The sequence below is a fragment of the Pteropus medius genome, unplaced genomic scaffold, assembly GCF_902729225.1.
Source record: "Pteropus medius unplaced genomic scaffold, Ma_sr-lr_union100, whole genome shotgun sequence".
Taxonomy (NCBI): Eukaryota; Metazoa; Chordata; class Mammalia; order Chiroptera; family Pteropodidae; genus Pteropus; species Pteropus medius.
Window position 1 is genome coordinate 10,612,211 of NW_024350924.1, and position 19,431 is coordinate 10,631,641.

General features: G+C 45.5%; 2 long non-coding RNA genes and 7 other non-coding genes across 13 annotated transcripts in view; 7 read left to right on the top strand and 2 right to left on the bottom strand.

Annotated features, from left to right (window-relative positions):
• Nucleotides 1-14,851, top strand: part of LOC120585168 (uncharacterized) — a 37,661-nt gene extending 22,810 nt beyond the window's left edge. For 3 of the 4 annotated variants that reach the window (XR_005648265.1, XR_005648264.1, XR_005648263.1), the window contains 2 exons: nt 4,619-4,709; nt 13,912-14,851. This is a non-coding gene — a long non-coding RNA (uncharacterized LOC120585168). Of the gene's footprint in view, nt 1-4,618; nt 4,710-12,261; nt 12,468-13,911 lie in introns of those variants that run through there. The other variant, XR_005648266.1, reaches the window with a different exon arrangement.
• TRNAE-CUC (transfer RNA glutamic acid (anticodon CUC)) lies at nt 454-525 on the top strand. The gene has a single exon. It is a non-coding gene; the product is annotated as a tRNA-Glu (tRNA).
• Nucleotides 2,456-2,527, top strand: TRNAG-UCC (transfer RNA glycine (anticodon UCC)). The gene has a single exon. It is a non-coding gene; the product is annotated as a tRNA-Gly (tRNA).
• Nucleotides 3,375-3,446, top strand: TRNAH-GUG (transfer RNA histidin (anticodon GUG)). The gene has a single exon. It is a non-coding gene; the product is annotated as a tRNA-His (tRNA).
• Nucleotides 4,315-4,387, top strand: TRNAK-CUU (transfer RNA lysine (anticodon CUU)). The gene has a single exon. It is a non-coding gene; the product is annotated as a tRNA-Lys (tRNA).
• Nucleotides 8,590-8,753, bottom strand: LOC120585311 (U1 spliceosomal RNA). Its single transcript, XR_005648301.1, has one exon. It is a non-coding gene; the product is annotated as a U1 spliceosomal RNA (small nuclear RNA).
• LOC120585312 (U1 spliceosomal RNA) lies at nt 12,883-13,046 on the top strand. The gene has a single exon (XR_005648302.1). It is a non-coding gene; the product is annotated as a U1 spliceosomal RNA (small nuclear RNA).
• Nucleotides 14,852-17,495: 2,644 nt separating the features above from the next.
• LOC120585167 (uncharacterized) overlaps nt 17,496-19,431 on the top strand; it is a 4,273-nt gene continuing 2,337 nt past the window's right edge. For both annotated transcript variants that reach the window (XR_005648261.1, XR_005648262.1), the window contains exon 1: nt 17,496-19,061. This is a non-coding gene — a long non-coding RNA (uncharacterized LOC120585167). The remainder of the gene's footprint in view (nt 19,062-19,431) is intronic.
• On the bottom strand, nt 18,318-18,389 carry TRNAQ-CUG (transfer RNA glutamine (anticodon CUG)). Its single transcript has one exon. It is a non-coding gene; the product is annotated as a tRNA-Gln (tRNA).

A 19,431-nucleotide genomic window follows, 5' to 3' on the forward strand; every position in this document is an offset into this window, starting at 1 on the left:
CGAAGGAGGGAAGGAGGGAAGGTGCGTGCTATAGGACCTGGTTCACCTAGCATTACTCACACGACGACCTTTATGTTCCTTAAGGAACAGTTCTCGGCCAATTGGCAAAGCCCCAGCTGGAGACCTTCGGGGAATTCAGGGAACTGCTGCAACTGCGTGAAGCAGAGAGCGTCCCTTCTCAGGGTCTCGCTCTTTTCTCTGAATATTCATCTCTGGTCTTGGGGACTGTGATCGTGTGTACACAATCCTCCTTTAGTTCTGGGAGCCAGGCTTGGCAGGTCTCTCACGAGTTTTCTACACCGGAAAGGAAATACGAGGAAGTAGTTTCGAGTGAGAAAAGCCCAGGATTCAAAAAAATCCCCAAACCTAGCTAGTTAAAAGGACGTGTATGGCACTGTAAATGGAACCACACAATTGGAACTATATGCTCTGTATCACAAGGCATTTGTAACGTCCCTGGTGGTCTAGTGGTTAGGATTCGGCGCTCTCACCGCCGCGGCCCGGGTTCGATTCCCGGTCAGGGAATGATGTTTTTATTCTTAATTGTTACTCTATAGAATAGAATCTTCGAATGGTTACATGGTTTTTTTTTCCTAGTCATTTCCCTCATCTATCCAAAGTTGAAATACAGGAAATGCAGAAAAACACACAAAACATCGCTCTCAATTCTATCACACAAGATAACATCCAATTTTTGATGTTATGAAAATGGAATCATGCTATACATGCTATTTTATTACCAGCTATTTTTTAAGTTAATGTATTTCCAGCACATATTCTTCAGCAACATGATATTTTCTTTCATTTTAATTATTTAATTTTGAAAGGTAATATATTTACATGATTTAGGATGCAAATATGCAAAAGGACATAATAGATAAACCTAATTTTGACCTCTACCATCCAGTTTTCCTCTAATAAGACCAGCAATGTTAAGTTTTGTAATTATAATGTAAATATTTAATATAAACTCAATACATACATATATATTTAAACATGTTTTCCCCCTTGCACAAATGATAGCAATCTATACACGCTTTTCTGCAGTTTTTCTTTTTCACTTAATGATGTATTTTGGAAGTAGTTCCGGGTTAGACATAAAGAGCTTCCTTATTCTGTCGTATGGCACATAGTATTCCGTAGTTAATGGAACCAGCTTCCTATTGATGGACACTTAGGATATTTATAAACCTTTGCTATTACAAACAATGCTGCCATAAATAACCTTGCACATGTATCATTTTGTGGAATAAATGTGAGAAATTGAAATGCTGGTTCAAAAGGTATGTGCATTTGTCAGTATGCCCTCTTTAGATGTACCAATTCATGCTCCCACCAGCAATTTATAATGTAAAAGTGTTTTTTAAAAAGTTCCTGGGTTTTTTTTCATCAAAATGGATTTAATACATTGTATTTCTGGACTTTTAGTTTTTGACTCCCTAAAATTTTGGTTTTACAAATAACTCTTTGATGAATATCTGCAGAGACACATCTTTGTGTATATCTTAGATATTACCTTTGGATAAATTCATAGAAGTGGAATTCCTAACTCATACTACATATTAATGGATTAAAGAATTAAATGCAACTAAGACAATTAAAAGCTAGGAAAAAAAATTAATGGATAAAAACATTATCTTAATTTTGGGCTGGAGAAGACTTTTCCAAGGTAAAACCAAACACAAATTATAAAGGATAAAACTGAAATATTAGACCACGTAAAAACTACCGCCCATTTAAAAGTCTTGCAAATAATATGAAAAGACAAACGACAAACTGGTAAAATCAGTAATATAAATATAATATAAATATCTAATAGAAAAAGAAACAAAGCATATGACTCAGTAAATCTCAAAACTAATACGAATAACAATAAGTTTATGAAAGTGATCAACGACAAGAATAATAGAATATATGTAAATTAAAATAACACTCCATATTTTTATCCTGCACTTCTGTAAAGATTAAAAGTATGACGATGCCCAGTTAACTGATGTAATTTGGTAATACTCATTGAATAGTGACGATTGGTGATCTCTCTCCACACAGCCATTTCTCAATATGTATTCGAAGCTTTAAAATATGCAAATGTTTTCAACTGCAACTTCACCTTTATGCATTTGCCCTAAGGAAACACTCTCAAATGCATAACCACGTGTGTACAGCGATAACTCCCGCAATAGAGCCTTAAGTCATCCCCTGGATTTCAGAGGCCCCCTTCAAACGACGCTAGATAAATTAGAATTGAGTTTCCTTAAAGCTGTGAAACAGTAAAAAAATTACCACAGAATTTTTAATAGGACTATAGGGAAAATCCTAGAGAGCTTCTTTTCCTTTTTATATTTCGGCTTTGTATTGATAATTTCAATTGACATGAATCTCAAAATAGAAAAAAAGATGAGGACCCAAACGAGCTAGTCTACATAAGAAAGAATATCAGCCTGCAGACTTGTGTGCGTTGGTGGTATAGTGGTGAGCATAGCTGCCTTCCAAGCAGTTGACCCGGGTTCGATTCCCGGCCAACGCATCCTTTGTATTTTTCCAATTTTTCCTCTAAACTGAGTAGACAACAACAACGAAAAGGAGTGTTTGGCCACCCTTTACGTCTCTGGGGGAGTCTCTCCTGAGAGAGACCCTCCAGGTTTCTTGTAGCTGCTTCTCAGAGCCAAGCCCGTCTGCTGGGTTCGGCCGCTGGCTTCGCATCAGTTTGTGGTAATAGTCTTTGCGGGGTCTTTAGGGAAGTTTCTGAAATACAGGCTGGTCAGATTTGTTTTCTGAATTCTCGGAGGCGGCTCTGATTTACGGAGTCTGAATAAGGAAGTCGCCCAGGAGCCCCGTTCCCGAGAGAGAGCCGGTAAATTTACTTGCCGTAGTTCGAGAAGCAAGAAAAAATAAAGGGGGGCCCTCACTCTCTCCCGCAGCTCACCAGCTGCGCTTCTCTTCCGGTTCCACCATTCTGGGGACAGAAACCTAGATTCTAGGGCCTAAGCTGGAGATGTAAATGGGAAAATCTTTTTGGACTGCTTCTCGCAGCCGTGGGCGGGGCGGCTTGATTCTTTGGACGAGGAGAGGTGACAGGAGGAGGGGCCATTGGGGACGCAGTCCCCAGGCCTCTGCAGTCGTCCTCAGACCTCGATCTGGACCTGCGCGCGCCACTGCCGGGTGGAGGCCGGTGATGCGGACGCCGGCGCCGCGAGTATCAGAGGCTCAGAACCAGATTCAGGTGTCTGGGCTTGGAAGCTGCAGAGTGGAAACGTTTATTCGGGTTTTGACCCAAATAGATTATCCGAGCTGAGTAGATCAGCAGCATGAAGTAGGTTCCTGTCTCAAGAGGCATTAAATGAAAACCCAGTCCGCCGCCTTGCAAGTGGCGCGCCGTGATCGTATAGTGGTTAGTACTCTGCGTTGTGGCCGCAGCAACCTCGGTTCGAATCCGAGTCACGGCATGTGAGCATCCTACCCGGCTTCGGCGGTTCTTCTTTTCAACCTTTTTAAGGTGAAAACAGTTTATAATTCTGCCTTTGCGCTAGGCAGCGTCCCAGGAGTGCAGCTAACGAACTGAGTGAATAATTGTCCCCACTCAGCTCACTCTGTGGCTCGCAGACCCAGGGGAGACGGTTCAGGGTGGGCTGCAGAGCCTCGGAGCGGCGACTCAGGCTGCAGAGGGAGGTCCTTGGACCTCACCTGAGCGGAGCGGAGAACCCTTCGCTGGAGACTCCGGAGCTCAGTGCCTTAAATCTCGGCGGGACCTTTGCACCTAATGAATATGGTCTTTGAAATTTTGATATTTAGAAGTAAACTCGGGCCCCCGATGAATAGCGATTTTCGTTGGATCTATTTTCCCAGTGACGCGTCAGCCTCACCCCCACCCCACTTCCAGGTCATCAAGGTTAGGAGAGAAAAGGGTTTCCGGTCGAAAAGAAGGAAGCAGGGGCCGCAGCCCCAAGGTCCCGGAGCACGAGCCGCGCCCCTCGGACTCCCGCGGCTGCCTGCGTCGCAAATCCCCGTTCCCGCGCGCTCTTTCGCTTTCTCCTCAGGAGTCCTGGTCCCAAATGCCCGGTTCTCAAAGTGAGCCGGTCCATCGAGGTGTCAGGACCAGTGATTCTTTCCTGCGTCCTCCGCAAACCCGCCTGGCCCTGCGCGGTCCCTATTACTCTCTAGAAGTTTCGGGTTCCTTAGTGGTAAAAGGCTACTATCGCGTGCGCAAAATTTGGGATTTCGAGATTTCCCTCACACTAACCGGTGTATGAATAGAATGCACACTGGGTCCGTAAAAAGAAAGTATACTGACATGGGAAACTCGCGCTCGGCTGTGCCCGGCTAGCTCAGTCGGTAGAGCATGAGACTCTTAATCTCAGGGTCGTGGGTTCGAGCCCCACGTTGGGCGCAATTCTGCTTTTCCTGATCCCCTCCGTCAGCTTCCAACAGAATCAGCAGTTTCTAACTAGCCGTTATGGCCGCCATTGTTTTAAACTTTTGTAAATGATTTCCTCTATTTTCCCCAAGTTCAACGGAAAAGAGTAATCCAGGCCAGGGGTTCGAGCAACTCAGTTCTTTGAGGCTAGGTGATCCCTGACCCACGTAACATGTTAATCTCATCTAAAATTTACCTTTACAGGAACATCTAGAGTGATGTTTGACCAAATATTTGGGTACCATGGCCTAGTCAAGTTGTCACATAACATTAACCATCACAATTAGGAAAATAGGTAAGTGAGAATTTGTGTGTGTGTGTGTGTGTGGTGTGTGTGTGTGGTGGTGGGGAGGGGGCTGGGGGTGTAGGTGGTGGTAGGGGGAGTATGTAAAAGAGATGAAGTGCTTAAAACTAGAAAATCAAGAAAACAATATGTGTTAACAGGGATAGAAATAAATAGCTAATCGCTGATAAAAAGAATTTAAAGTAGTTACTTCTAAGAAGCAGGAAGTTGACGAGGGATCAGAGACTTGGTTTTCATTACAAACTTTAAAATAGAGTTTGACTCTGTAACCTATGTGCATATACAAGTTTGATAAAAATAAGTGCTAAATAAATGTTTTTGCATGTTGTAGTTTTTCAAGTATTTTACCAACTTGACTTTTGAATTTCACAAGGCCCTGCTGTGGCCCCAGGTGGCCTTGTGCATATTGACACAGGCCACGCAGGCAAAAGCTTGAACTGAAGCTGTTCTGAATCTTACCACAAGGCAGAGAGCGCCTTGTGATCTTCCCAAAACAAGTTAGGGTGAGAGTCTTGTGAAGAGCTGCCACAAGAAAATAAAAGATCCATTATCTAACATCTCAGTCTGATGAAAAATTTAAGTCTCCTCTTTCCATTTTTTATTAGGCTCAGGACCCACCACAAAGGTCCCACTCTGCAGGGTGTGTTCTGTGTCTTCTTGAGCCTGAGCTAGCTATCACAGGAACTTGGGAATAGCATCTCTACAGTCCCGTGGCTCCAAACTTGTGAACCACTTTCTCAGAACCCCCTTCGGTCCAGAGAACAAAGCAGACCGTCATAGCACCAGCCCCTCACTTACAAGATTCAGAGCAATGTGTGAGACCACCTTCAAGAACATTCTCCAAGCAAAGTGATGGGTTCGTACTGCCATTAAATGGCAGGTAGGATGCCAAGAAAAGAGCGTTCTCTTAAAATGTGGGAATGTGACTAGATGCAACTTCATTGGAGGGTAATTAGTCAGGAATTAGCAAAATTAGAAATGCACAAATACTTTGATCAGGCAAGTCCACGTCCAGGAATCTATTTTAAGGAATTCTTGCACAACCGATAAGGATATATGTATAAAAATGTTCTTGAAGAATTATTTATAACAATAAACATTAGAACCACTGATGTCCATCAGTTGAGGAATGTTTAAATACATAATGACCGGTCCATACCATAAAAGGATATTCAGTTGTTTAAAAGGACAAGATAAATAATGAAATGGTGAAGAGCTGCCACTGAAAAGAATTACAGTAGGTAATTTTAATGAACATTTACTAAGTGGTCAAATACTTTATGTGCCTATCTCATTAAAATTTAGATTAGCCCATGTGGGAAAAAGGTACTGTCCCTAAGTAGGCTTGAACCACCAGCCTTTCAGTTAACAGCTGAACATGCTAACCAATTGCACCACAGAGTGTTCTGATAGAAAAATCTCACAGAGAAATGGAAACCATTAAAAAAAAGAACCAAATGGAAATTCCAAGACCACCCAATGGGCTGATGAACAAAATGACCTGACAGCAGCAATGCAGATGATGCATGGTTTGAGCAACGTGGGTTCCGCTCACCATGGCGAATCTGTCTACAACCACTACCAAGTGCCCAAACAGCCAACAGCAGAAAACAACTCAGCCCCCTTATATGAGAGAACTCCCCAGTGGGGGGTGGGGGAGGGTATCAGCCAGCCACAGGATGGCAGGTTGATCACATAGGACCGCTGCCCTATGGGAGAGCAACATTTTGTTCTCACTGGAATGGACACGCACCTTTATTATGGCTTTGCCTTATCTGCCTATAATGATTCTGTAAAAACTACCATCTGGGTGGCCTTCTGGAATGTTTTATTTCATATCTTGGAATTCCATAAGCATTCCTTCTGACCAAGAACTCATTTGACAGTTGCCCTGGGCTCACGCTCACTGGTCTTACCCTGAAGTAGCTAGCCTGATGGAACAGTGGAATGTCCTTTTGAAGATTAAGTTTCAGTGCCAGGTGGATGACAATACCTTGAGGATAGGATATCCTGCATGATGGAATATGCTGGAAATCAGCAACCAAAATATGGTGCTGTTTCCCCCAGGTTCGAGAATCAGGTGGTAGAAATGGGAGTGGCTCCTCTCACTATTACAGCTAGTGAACATTTTGCTTTCCACCCACCCTCGTAAACTTTGGGCTCTGTTGATCTAGAAGTCTTAGTTTGAAAGACAAAAATGCTTCCACCAGCAGGTACAATAATGACTTTGTGAAAGCGAACACTGAGACTGCCAGCGGGCCACATTGGGCTCCTCATGACAAGGGAACCCACAGGTAAAGAAGGTTGCTTTATACTGACTGGGGTGATTGATTCTGACCACTGTGGGAAAACTAGATGCCACTACATAATGGAGGTTAGGAGGGGTGTGTAAGGGATGAGAGAGCCCTTGTGCAACCCCTTGGTACTCATCACTCTCTGTGATTAAAAGTCAATGGAAAACAACAACCCAATGCAGGCAAAACTGAAGGTTTTGGATCACTCCACTGGGCAACAAACCAGCACTGAGCCATGGTGCTTGCTGAGGGCAAAGGAAATATGGAATAAGTAGTGAGGAAAATAGTTATAAATACCAGTGACAGTTGCAGAATTGAGAGCTGTGATCGTTACTAGTATTTTTTCCTTATTTTGATTATTATTATTATTTTTTGCATGTATATTAACCAATATTTTTCTCCTTTCCTCTTCCATCTCTTTACCGGCTAACATAAGATGTGTTGACAGTAATTAACTTTTAACTCAGTATTTAAGTTACAGGGTATCAAAGGGAGAATGAATGTGACTCAGAAGAGGAATGAACATTATTCAAAGACAAATAAGGGACTTTATGCTCTTTGGAGGAAAGTGTTGGCATGTTTCATTGAGGAAAGCATTATTTTGCTATTGTCTTTATTAGAAAGTTGAGAATAGCTTTAAAAGAACGGTCGGGTTAGGAGGGAATATATGGACCAGCCAAGTTCCCAAGAGGTGGACTTCGTGAATTTGTGTCAGTTTTGCTAAACTGGAAACACATTTCCCAGAATTCCCATCTCTGCATGATTCTGGGTTAGCTTGGGGCCATAGGAAACATTTGCTGAAATTCAGAAAGTAGAAATGGAAATGGTTGCCCGAATCTTTTGGACACTGGGAAGGTCAGCGTTTGTACTGCTCACACATGTAATATACCTGCTCATTTATTTTATGGGCACGAAGCATGCCGGCAGGCTTGCAGCATCTACATGACTCCGGATTCTCTTCCTACAGCATCTCTGTCCTGGACCACCTGGCTGTTTAGCTCCTTGACAATGGGCACCAGCCGGATACTCCTATCTTTAAGGTTGGGTGTTCGGATGCGGTGGTGACTGAAGCAGACCTAATTCTTCCCTGTAGATTTCACTCCCCACTTCGTCGCCCAGCAAGGGTTTTGAGCCATCTGCTATTAAGAATATCCAAGGATGTTTGATTTTAGGACCTCTTTTTAAGAAACCAAATTCGGAAACCTTTAATCAATACAAGAAATGTACAACCAAATTGAAACCAAGAATCAAAAAAAACAATTCTTGTATTTGAAAAAGCAAGCAGCTTTAGCTCTGTTTACCTCGCAATAATAAAATGAAGTGGGTAAATGCACCACCGCGCCCCAAACAGACTGGAAGCCGGCAATTCCCGACAAGCTTGTAAGGTTAAAGGAACAAGATCAATGAAACAAAAGCCCTGTGCTTTCGAGAAAAGAGTTCTTTCCGGCACTATGAAAAACACTCACGGGTTGTCGCCAAAAACACACAGCGTGAACAGCCGCAAGTCAACTCAAATGAAACTTCCCTCAATTCTACGCATGACGTAAACTAACGTCTTTCTTTTGAAACACCAAGATCAGGGGAGAGCGCGAACGCAGTCCCCCACTACCACAAATTATGCAGTCGAGTTTCCCACATTTGGGGAAATCGCAGGGGTCAGCACATCCGGAGTGCAATGGATAAGCCTCGCCCTGGGAAAACCACCTTCGTGATCATGGTATCTCCCCTGCCAGGTAAGTATGAGTTGCCCGCACGCCGCCCCGCCACAGCCTCACGCGCCTCACACTGTACACCCACGGTCACTTTGCTCCCCGCACCCCTGAGCCTCCGCAGCCCTTCCGCACACCTAGGACACGCAGCTTCAGGCCGCGGCCGGGGACTCGCTCCCACGGCACGCCACAGCGTGCCGCGTTTAAGCGGCAGGTGCCCGAGCAGCAGCCCCTGCGCCGCCTCATCTGCATGGGACACGCCCTGCCCGTGGCGTCACGGCGCTAGCCCTTCCCTCCAGCCCGCGCCCCGCCCCCGACCGCTCCGCCCCGCCCCCCAGGCCCGCCCCCAGCCCGCGTCTGCCGGGCCGTGACATCAGCCCCTCCCGCCCTCCCTCCCCGCCGCTTTGTGCGGGCCGCGCGCCGCGAGCCGCGAGCGGGCTTCGTTACCCTTCTCTCTGGTGGACGTGTTGTCCGAGGCTCTGGTGAGGCGAAAATCGCCTCCTTTGAAAAGCACACGTCTTTTTTAAACCGCGGGCTTCTCGGGAACGTGGGCGGGGGTCCTGTGCCGGTGGGGGCCCCGTGGTGCGTTCACCCACCTCGGGAGCCTGGGCGCCTTTCTTGAAATAATGACTTTCAGTGCGTGGAATAGAACGGTTAGGGTTTCGGAGGAGCGGGGGTTCCTTGCAAGCCCTGTCATCTCTGTGGCCTGCAGCCAATACCTCCCTTGCGCACGGTTTCACTTCTACAGTTTCAGTACCCATGGTCAACCAAGGTCTAGAAATAACAAATTGGAAATTTCAGAAATAAACAATTCATAAGTTTTAAATTGCACTATCTGTTCTGAGAAGCACAGAGCCATAAATCACTCCTTCGTCCAGCATTTACATTCTACATGCTGTTCTCAGTTGATCAGAGCGACTGTCACTCACTGTGGAATCACAGTGCTTGTATTCAAGTAACCATTATCTTAATAATGGCCTCGGAGGCAAGAGAGTTTGCTGGCAATGGGCTATTACAAAGAGAAGATTAAAGATGTTCCTTTAAGTAAGGGTGAAACTCAAAGTGAAAAAATTATATCCTGAAGTTGCTAAGACTACGGTCAAAACTAATTTTGACAAAAAAGTTCTGAGGTCTTTTTGCAAGGCAGGTCGAGAGTGAGGAAAAGCACAGAGTAAAGAAACCAACAATTCGCATCAACCAGGTTGAAACCTTGCAACCCCAGTTTCCAGCTCCATTAGGAGAATAGCTGCTCTCCACATGTGACAGCACCTGCTTCACATGAACCTTCCTTCTGTCGCCCATCTAGGAAGAGCAAGCTTCTGGACTGTACAAACCCCGACTTCACCTTTCCCTCCCTTCGTCTATATAGCCAATGCTTTCAATTGACAATGGCTGATAGCCTTTGCTTTTCTTGTTTGGTCTTTGTTTAGCTTGGCAGTAATCAGAACTCCTGCAAGCTTTTCCTAGTCCTTAGCCTGCCAATCAAACCCTTTATCTAGGAGGTCTGAAGCCTTCCATCCTGTGAGGAAGAGCCAGATTTTGCAAGGTATAGTCAGAAGGTGAGCTCCAGTAATATTAATATTTTTCAGTCCAAACTTATTTCTGAATAGGTGTAACCAACCCTTACTTGCAGTAAATGGCTGGGTGTCAACTTAATTTAGTCAGGAGATCCCTTGCTGGAAGCTCTATATGAAATAGGCTCAACAATGCTTTGCTTTTCAACTTTGTTTATTTCTAGGAGCTTTGATGTAGAGTTAACAAAGACTCCCTCCTTGACTAACCTTTAGTCAAACTCCTCTGAACCCTCTTCTCAGTTAGTCCTAGTCCTTAGCCTGCCAAACCCAGTTTTACCAAGAATTCCCCCCAACCTTGATATCTAAGCAAGTTTCTCAGCAATTTTCCATCCGCTGACTCCCTGAGAGTGCATGGATTCTTTGCTCTGTGAACTACGCCTGGCTTGTTCACATGGCATGCAGCATTGCCACATGGTACCAGCTAATTTGTCCTTCCAAGTTTTAAGCCCTGGGGCCTTTTGCATTTTAATGAATGTAGGTTCTATTGGGCATCTTCCAGAAGAGACTGGTTTTGTTGCAATTGAAGACTTGCTTTGGATGGTATCCTTTCTCTTTAATCAACTTCTTCAACTCTGTTGGAAATTAGGCAGCATTTTCTTCATCGGCAGACACAGCCTCTCCAGTAATATTAATATTTTTCAGTCCAAACTTATTTCTGAATAGGTGTAACCAACCCTTACTTGCAGTAAATGGCTGGGTGTCACTAATTTCAGGAGATCCCTTGCTGAAGTCTATATGAAATAGGCTCAATGCTTTCTGGTGCAACATGTTCTTGTCAATTGAAACATGTTTTCTGTTCATGTCTTCCACCCATAAATTTAATGCCTTTTCCATTTTAACTAAGCACTTTTCATGTACTGTTGCCATAACTCCTGCAGTTTAAGGTGTGACAGCAAAACTAATATTAATTTTTTTCCCCTCTGCAAAATTTCACAGACAAAAATGTTAAAGAAAAACTTTTAAGGCCAAAAGTTTTCATAAAAGAAAGGGTTTATTGAGCCAAATGCTAGTTAGAAAAAGAACCAGGTCCTGGGGCATGCAGTCTAAACCACCAGCAGCAGGGCGAGATGGGGAAGACAAACGTCTGCCATTCCGGGGTTGATGAGGCTCTTTTATATACAGTGTTTGGGGAAGAAAGATGTAAGTTGTTTTGAAAGAATTTACATTGGCTATATAGACGAAGGGGAGGGAAAAGGTGATGTGGGCTAGTCGTGGGTTAGGTGTACAGTCCAGAAGCAAGAAGTATTTGCTCTTCCTAGATTGGTTGTGGGCGACAGTCCGGAAGGTTCATGTGTAAGCAGGGTGCTGTCACATGTGGAGAGCAGCTATTCTCTTTAGATAAGAGCTGAGAAAGTTGCCTGGAAGTTGGCGCAAGGTTTCAACCTACGTTCAGGATGCGAATTCCTTGGTTTCAGCCTGCGACTCTGTTAACTAACTCTCCTGTCTCTTTTCCTCACTCTCGACCTGCCTTAACCAAAAGTATTTCAGAACTTTTTTGTCAAAATTAGTTTTGACCGTAGTCTTAGCAACTTCAGGATATAATTTTTTCCTTTGAGAACTTTCACCTCTTACTTAAAGGAAGCACTTTAAGGCTTCTCTTTGTAATAGCCCATTGCCAGCACCACTCTTCTTGCCTCCGAGGCCATTATTAAGATAATGGTTACTTGAATACAAGCACTGTGATACCTCCACAGTGAGTGACAGTCGCTCTGATAACTGAGAACAGCATGTAGAATGTAAATGCTGGACGAAGGAGTGATTTATGGCTCTGTGCTTCTCAGAACAGTGTGCAATTTAAAACTTATGAATTGTTTATTTCTGAAATTTCCAATTTGTTATTTCTAGACCTTGGTTGACCATGGGTACTGAAACTGTAGAAGTGAAACCGTGCGCAAGGGAGGTATTGGCTGCAGGCCACAGAGATGACAGGGCTTGCAAGGAACCCCCGCTCCTCCGAAACCCTAACCGTTCTATTCCACGCACTGAAAGTCATTATTTCAAGAAAGGCGCCCAGGCTCCCGAGGTGGGTGAACGCACCACGGGGCCCCCACCGGCACAGGACCCCCGCCCACGTTCCCGAGAAGCCCGCGGTTTAAAAAAGACGTGTGCTTTTCAAAGGAGGCGATTTTCGCCTCACCAGAGCCTCGGACAACACGTCCACCAGAGAGAAGGGTAACGAAGCCCGCTCGCGGCTCGCGGCGCGCGGCCCGCACAAAGCGGCGGGGAGGGAGGGCGGGAGGGGCTGATGTCACGGCCCGGCAGACGCGGGCTGGGGGCGGGCCTGGGGGGCGGGGCGGAGCGGTCGGGGGCGGGGCGCGGGCTGGAGGGAAGGGCTAGCGCCGTGACGCCACGGGCAGGGCGTGTCCCATGCAGATGAGGCGGCGCAGGGGCTGCTGCTCGGGCACCTGCCGCTTAAACGCGGCACGCTGTGGCGTGCCGTGGGAGCGAGTCCCCGGCCGCGGCCTGAAGCTGCGTGTCCTAGGTGTGCGGAAGGGCTGCGGAGGCTCAGGGGTGCGGGGAGCAAAGTGACCGTGGGTGTACAGTGTGAGGCGCGTGAGGCTGTGGCGGGGCGGCGTGCGGGCAACTCATACTTACCTGGCAGGGGAGATACCATGATCACGAAGGTGGTTTTCCCAGGGCGAGGCTTATCCATTGCACTCCGGATGTGCTGACCCCTGCGATTTCCCCAAATGTGGGAAACTCGACTGCATAATTTGTGGTAGTGGGGGACTGCGTTCGCGCTCTCCCCTGATCTTGGTGTTTCAAAAGAAAGACGTTAGTTTACAACGTCATGCGTAGAATTGAGGGAAGTTTCATTTGAGTTGACTTGCGGCTGTTCACGCTGTGTGTTTTTGGCGACAACCCGTGAGTGTTTTTCATAGTGCCGGAAAGAACTCTTTTCTCGAAAGCACAGGGCTTTTGTTTCATTGATCTTGTTCCTTTAACCTTACAAGCTTGTCGGGAATTGCCGGCTTCCAGTCTGTTTGGGGCGCGATGCTGCGGTTACTCACCTTATGCTATTGAGAGGTAGAATCCTCTTACATGGCTTAAGCCTTCGCCGTTCCGGTGAAGATGCAACAGGCTTGTCCTGTGTAGAGAAATAGCTTCGCTTTGGTAGACCTCAGTCTTGGTAGAATTCTCTGATCTTCCCAGGAGCATAAGGAATCCTGTGAGGAGCCATGACCAGTTTCTCATTTGCGTACCTCGTGAGAGGCTGCGACTGGGTAGAGTTCCTCTCCTGCCCTTTGTCTAATCTTTCCTCATTCTTCATTTCTTGTCACCAGGCACTTGATGTCTTGCTTCCACATCTTACAACCATGCTATCCAATTCTCTAGACACCAGCCCACCCATCCTTCCCTCCCACCCCAAAACAACCTCTTTATGTTTCCGGCTACAGTCTCCTCCCCTCACCTCTTCTCCCAGGCCTTCTCTTTTTCCTTCATAGGCAGAAAACACTGGCGCTGTCTCTCAGCCTCCAATCTGCATTCAGATGACGTGCATCAGTAGCTTGGCAAAATCAGGAAGCTTCCTTACACTCCCTTCTTAAATGGCAGTAGTAATTTTAAGTAACACATTTCACTGTCAGAAATAACTTTAGTTTTTTCCTATCTGAAGGTGCCAGAATATTGAACTATGGTTTAGGAGAAAACCCCGGCTCAGTGTTGGTGTTGGTGGGCATTTTGCCAACACTGTTCCCGGGATGTGTTCTTCACTCTCACTTGCGATCCACAATGTCCTGGCAAATAGAAACTACTGACCCAACAGAAAAGGCAGGACCACTGCCGGAGGAACCATCGCGCCCCCTCGTGGCTACCTCGGAGATGACACCCATAGGTCGGGCTCAGCCTCAGAAGCAGCTGAGAGATCCAGGCGGATCTGGGAAGGGCGCGCGGATGCGGAAGCGGTGGCACACTAGGTAGGGTAAGTCCAAAGAAAACCAACTGAAACGCAAAAGATGCCGATCGAGTATTCAGGACATTGAGAGTAGAAGTCAGTACGTCCAAAGGGCTGATCCAGTTTGATGGAGAGCCGGGAACTTCTCCCCAGCAGCGGGAGGTTTCCTTGCTCAAATGTAAAATATTCAAACCTAGAGAAGTCGACATTCAATGCCTTATTGATGAGAAAACTTGGGGTTTTAGAATTTTTAAGGATTTCTTTAGTCCTAGGGCTGTCAGCAGTATTATGTTTCGGATCCCTGACAGAGGCGCTTCAGACCAAAAGGAGCAGACCCGCACGGGCCAGGAACTGGTTGGATATTGGTTCCCAGGCCTGAGACAAACCGAGGTTATTACAAAGACATTAGGTTTAGTTTCTGGTTAGGACAACCTCTGGGAGGCCTCCCCTCCAGTCCTGGTTCCACCACTTGCCTTCTGTTTGACCTTGGGCCAGGTCCTTCGATTTGTTGGGCTTCAGTTTTTCAAGCGTCATAAAAATAACAATATTAAGTACCTCCTACAGTTGCATAGGTTAAATGATGTAATCTAACAATACACATAGCATGGTGTATGGTTTATGTTAAGTATATGCTGATGGAAAACTAACCAAAATAAACTTTCCCCCTTAATTATTGTTAACCTGAGAATAAGGAACAAGACATTCAGGCAGTTCTTCTGTTTACATTATGAAACAATTCAAGTCTCCATCAAGATATGGATGGATATATTGTGATATCTTCAATCAATGGAGTACTGCTCTGTAATAAAATGTAACAAATTCCTGAATTACAGCAACAACATGGATGTTCAAAATCGCTCAAAATCATCACGTTGAGCGATATGAAGAGAACATACTGAGTGTGTCCGTTGTGTTAATTTTTAGAACAGGCAAAACTAATCCATAGTGACAGAAACTAGATGATTGACTACCTGGGACAGGGAGTGGTGGTGGTGGTGGTGGGGTTGCTTGCCAAGGGGCAGGAGAGGATATTTTGCAGTAACAGAAATGTTCTTGAACAAGGTACTGGTTACACGGGTATATCTATTTGTCAAAAGTCATCAAATGAAGTGGATGCATCATATTACTTACAAATTACACCTTAACAAATTTGATTAAAAAAAAAGAAAAATTATTCCAAATTTTGATGTCTTTAACTTAATTAAATTATAATTGTTTTTTTTTTTTAGCCTAGAAGTTCATTTCAGAAAAGTATGTTCTTGTGGAAATCAATTTGATTGGAAGCTGAATAATTCCTTCATTTTTAAAATGTCTTCTTCCTGTTAAATTCATGTACTATTAAATCATAGAATATTAAAATAGAATATTAAGAGTTTGATTATATAAAAGCATAATTATGTACATTTTTTCTGTAGATATACCAAAAATGACTCCATGAATTTTTACCTAATGTTAAAAGTTATTTTTGAATTTAAGATTTCAAAGTTTTGCATATTTATACTTCTGCATCATTTGACTTTTGTATATAAGCATGTGTAATTTTTGTAAACAAGTTACAATATCTTTAAAAATAGATTGAAAGAAAAACATGTAAAAATATTAACAGTAGTTAATTCCAGGTGGTGGGAATATGGATAGCTACTTATCTTCTTTATGTATTTTTCATATTTTTAAAATTAAAAAATGAATAACCTGGAAGTGAAAGAACAGAATAGATAAAGGTGTGGGGGCAGGTGAGAGGAAAACACAAAGCAGAAGAAAAACCTTGTTCTGGCAGGAATTGGGTTTAAGTTGAATATTCTGGGGGAGCAGCTATTGGGATAAGAAGGATGTTTGGGAAGCAGGATAGTTTTATTCCTGTTACATAATTTCTCCTTTGGTGTTTTTTTCAAAAGAAATATACAAACTTAAATTTCTTGTCAAGCATTTGTTACCATTTGTTTCTCTTCTATTAGGATTAGTATAAATTGAGTATATCCTGTGGAGCCAGTCTGCCTTCATTCAAATTCCTGCTTTTACATTCCACTCACTGACTGAGTGACTGGACAGATTACTTAATCTTTCTGTGTCTCAGTTTCCTCATATGTAAAATGAGGATTATGATATGATATAGGCCTATTGGGAGGGTTAAATGAGTAAACACATGTAACATTTGTAGACTATGCCTGGCACATGGAACTTTGCATATGTGTAATCATTGAGTGTTAGTTCTTGTATTTTGGGTACAGTACTACATAAAGACTGGATGTGACTGATTTTATTTGTTACATCAGTGACACTTTTCAGTGACCCTCTTGGGGAGGGTGAAGTAACTCTCGCTGACCAGCAGTAATCTCCTGGGCTGAGAGGATCTGGAAGTTTATTAGCTCATCTGTTTCGCTCATTAAAAAGGGAATAATGATCCAATTCCTTACTTCGAAACTGCCCCAATAAAAATAAAAATTATAGTTTTACAGTGGAAGACGTTTCTACACATGACACAGAACCCTGAATCTTTAGTATATACATATGACTACATACAAATTTAAATTCAAAATACGAATGATGAACTTTAGAAAGATCATAAATATTAAGAAATTACTTTTTATTTAGTATAAATTTATCAAAGTTACATATGCTCCCAAGCTTTTGTGTGTTTTTCTACCCGCCAGTCACCTTCAAGGAAGCCGAGGCGCCAGACTTGGCTTCCACTCACTTGCAAGCCACTTCATCCCTCCCAAAGAACCGGGAAAGGAAACTTCGCAAGAACCAGCGCCCCGCCAGCAGTTTCGCGGTTTCTGAGATTGCGTTCTAGGGCGGAGCAGTAACGGGCGGGAGCTCTCAGAGTGAGGATCTGCGGCCGCCCACACCCAGCGACTGGCTCCTCTTCCCTCCACTCCCTACTTCCTCCCGTCCTGTCATTCTCTGCTCTTCCCCACCTCTCCCTTCTCGGCTATTTTCTCCCGCCGCACACCTGTTCTCACGTCCGCCAAGGGGGACCCCAAAAGACAGCTGTGGTTTTCAGTCCTTTGTAACCGCCGAAAGCTTCATAATGTCAAAATCAAAGAGACGCCCCTTAGCACCTGGAGGCGAACTTAGTCACTAGCTGTGAGGTCCTTCAGAATTCACGACTAAGATTTTTGCCGAGCGGAGGAGATAGGACGTGCGTCCACCTGGTCCGGTCGTCCTCCCGGTTGAGCGGAATCCCGCAGGACCAAGGGGCGCCGCGGGTCCGGGACCCGGAGCTGCTCGGCTCGTGTCACCTTCGCCCCGGAGGAGCCCGGGCGGGCGGCGGGGGCGGGGGTGGGGCGCGGGGCGGAGGGACAGGCCTCCTCGTCTCCACAAAGGCTGAAATCGGGCCTGGATTCCTTTTACTGGCTGAGCTGGGGACCAAAGATGAAATTTCCTGGAGTCGAGTTCCCAACTTTAGTGTGACAGTGCCTTTAGTGTCCCATGGAGACTAAAGGCTAGAAATTTTGAATAAAATCTGAATAATTTAGAATTAACTACAAGTCAGAATAAGATAGGCCATTTCAGTAAATTACTGCACTTCCAATTTTAGTCTCAAACCCTGGACTCCCAAACTAAGACACAGTCACCAGTGACAGCGCTGCCGCGTCACAGAATCTCATGCTTCCCATTTACTCATAAAGGGACAATCGGGGCAATTACACAACGTGCTGCAAGCAGATCTCTCGTGGGCCAGGACTCAGTGAACACAGCATTCCCCCCGAGGCCTTAGGGGGACCCTGACGACGGCGTGGCGCTAGCTCGGGCACTGGGACTCTTGGCGACGGGACTGGGGCCTCCGATGGCCAGCGACGGGCAGAGCTGCATGCACCGCCCCACACCCCACGCCTCCAGGCTCGGTCACCCTCTATCCCTGCCAGGTCCGTGTGGACAGCGCCCCTCTCTCTGCGGACGGGGTGTCGCGGACCCGACTCCCAGCAGGAGGCGAGAGCGCCGGGGACGCGGCGGCGAGGTGCAAAAGGCGAGAGCAGGAGGACCCGAGATCTGGAGCAGCCCGTGGCCCGTGGAGCATCTGTGCTGGGACCGAAGCAGGACGCGAGGAGCTCGCGCGGGCGGAAACGCGGGTCCTCTTTGAGAGGTAAAACATGGCCTCTTCTTCTTCTTCTTACTAAATGGAAAGGTCCCACCGAGATTTGAACTCGGATCGCTGGATTCAGAGTCCAGAGTGCTCACCATTACACCATGGAACCACCACACGGTAAGGCCTCACACCCTTATCGGAGGTGTGGAATAGTTACTGTATTTAGCACCCAAGGTGAGACGGGGAAGTGGTCGTGGTGGGAGCTATCCTGATGGGGGTCAGTGAACAGAACTGCCCTGGGAATGTAACTCCTCCTCCTCCTCCCATTTTATCCTCTCGTCTCCTCATCCCCTTTCCTCAGCCACCGTCACCTCTCCATCCTTCCTGTCCCTCCTATCAGTCCTCGGCGCTCCTCCGCCCCTTGCACGTGATGAATAAAGTTTCAGAGGAAGATGAGAGAGTATTTTCCATCAACGCAAGAAGCACGAGTGCGTTCTGTCTGGTCCGGACTCTTTGTGGATCTTTAGGAGACTGAGTGAGATGGCTCCAAAATGGGGCGGCTGAACGTTCACAGCCCATTCCACGAGGTCTGGGCAGCGCAGGCCTTAGGATGACCCAGGATGACCCCCAGGCGGCGGCGATTAATGTAAGGAAACTCCGCTCCAGCACCACTCACAACTGGCCGGCATCGTTTTTGGGGAAATGTAATTCGACTGAAATTTTCCCTTATACTAATTCAACCAAGAAAAAGGCGACGATTCTCAGTAAGGACGATGTCGCCCTCAGGGATGGCTCAGAGGGATCTGAACAGACCCTGCGGGTACCCCGCCCGCCAGACAAGGTCAGGTCCAAAGAAAATCGAATATGCACGTATAAAAACATCCTGTAGTAAAAGAGGAAAATCGGAGGAGACAGGAAGGAAAGAATATTTTTCAGGGAATGCATTCTCCCACACCGATCGATTTCCTATTGCTTCAATTAGTGGATTGGTGGTTGCCAGAGGCTTGGGGTGGTGGTGGCTGTCGAAGTGGGTAAAGGGTGTCAAAAGATAAAAACTGGGTCATATGGTAGCTCTATTTTTAATTTTTTAATAAGAACTGTTAATATCCGGTCTGACAACTCAAATATTATAAGAAAAGCCCAAATATGTACCAGTACATACCAGTACCCATGTTGGTTTTCTTTAGGGGGGACAAAAGGAGAAAAATATA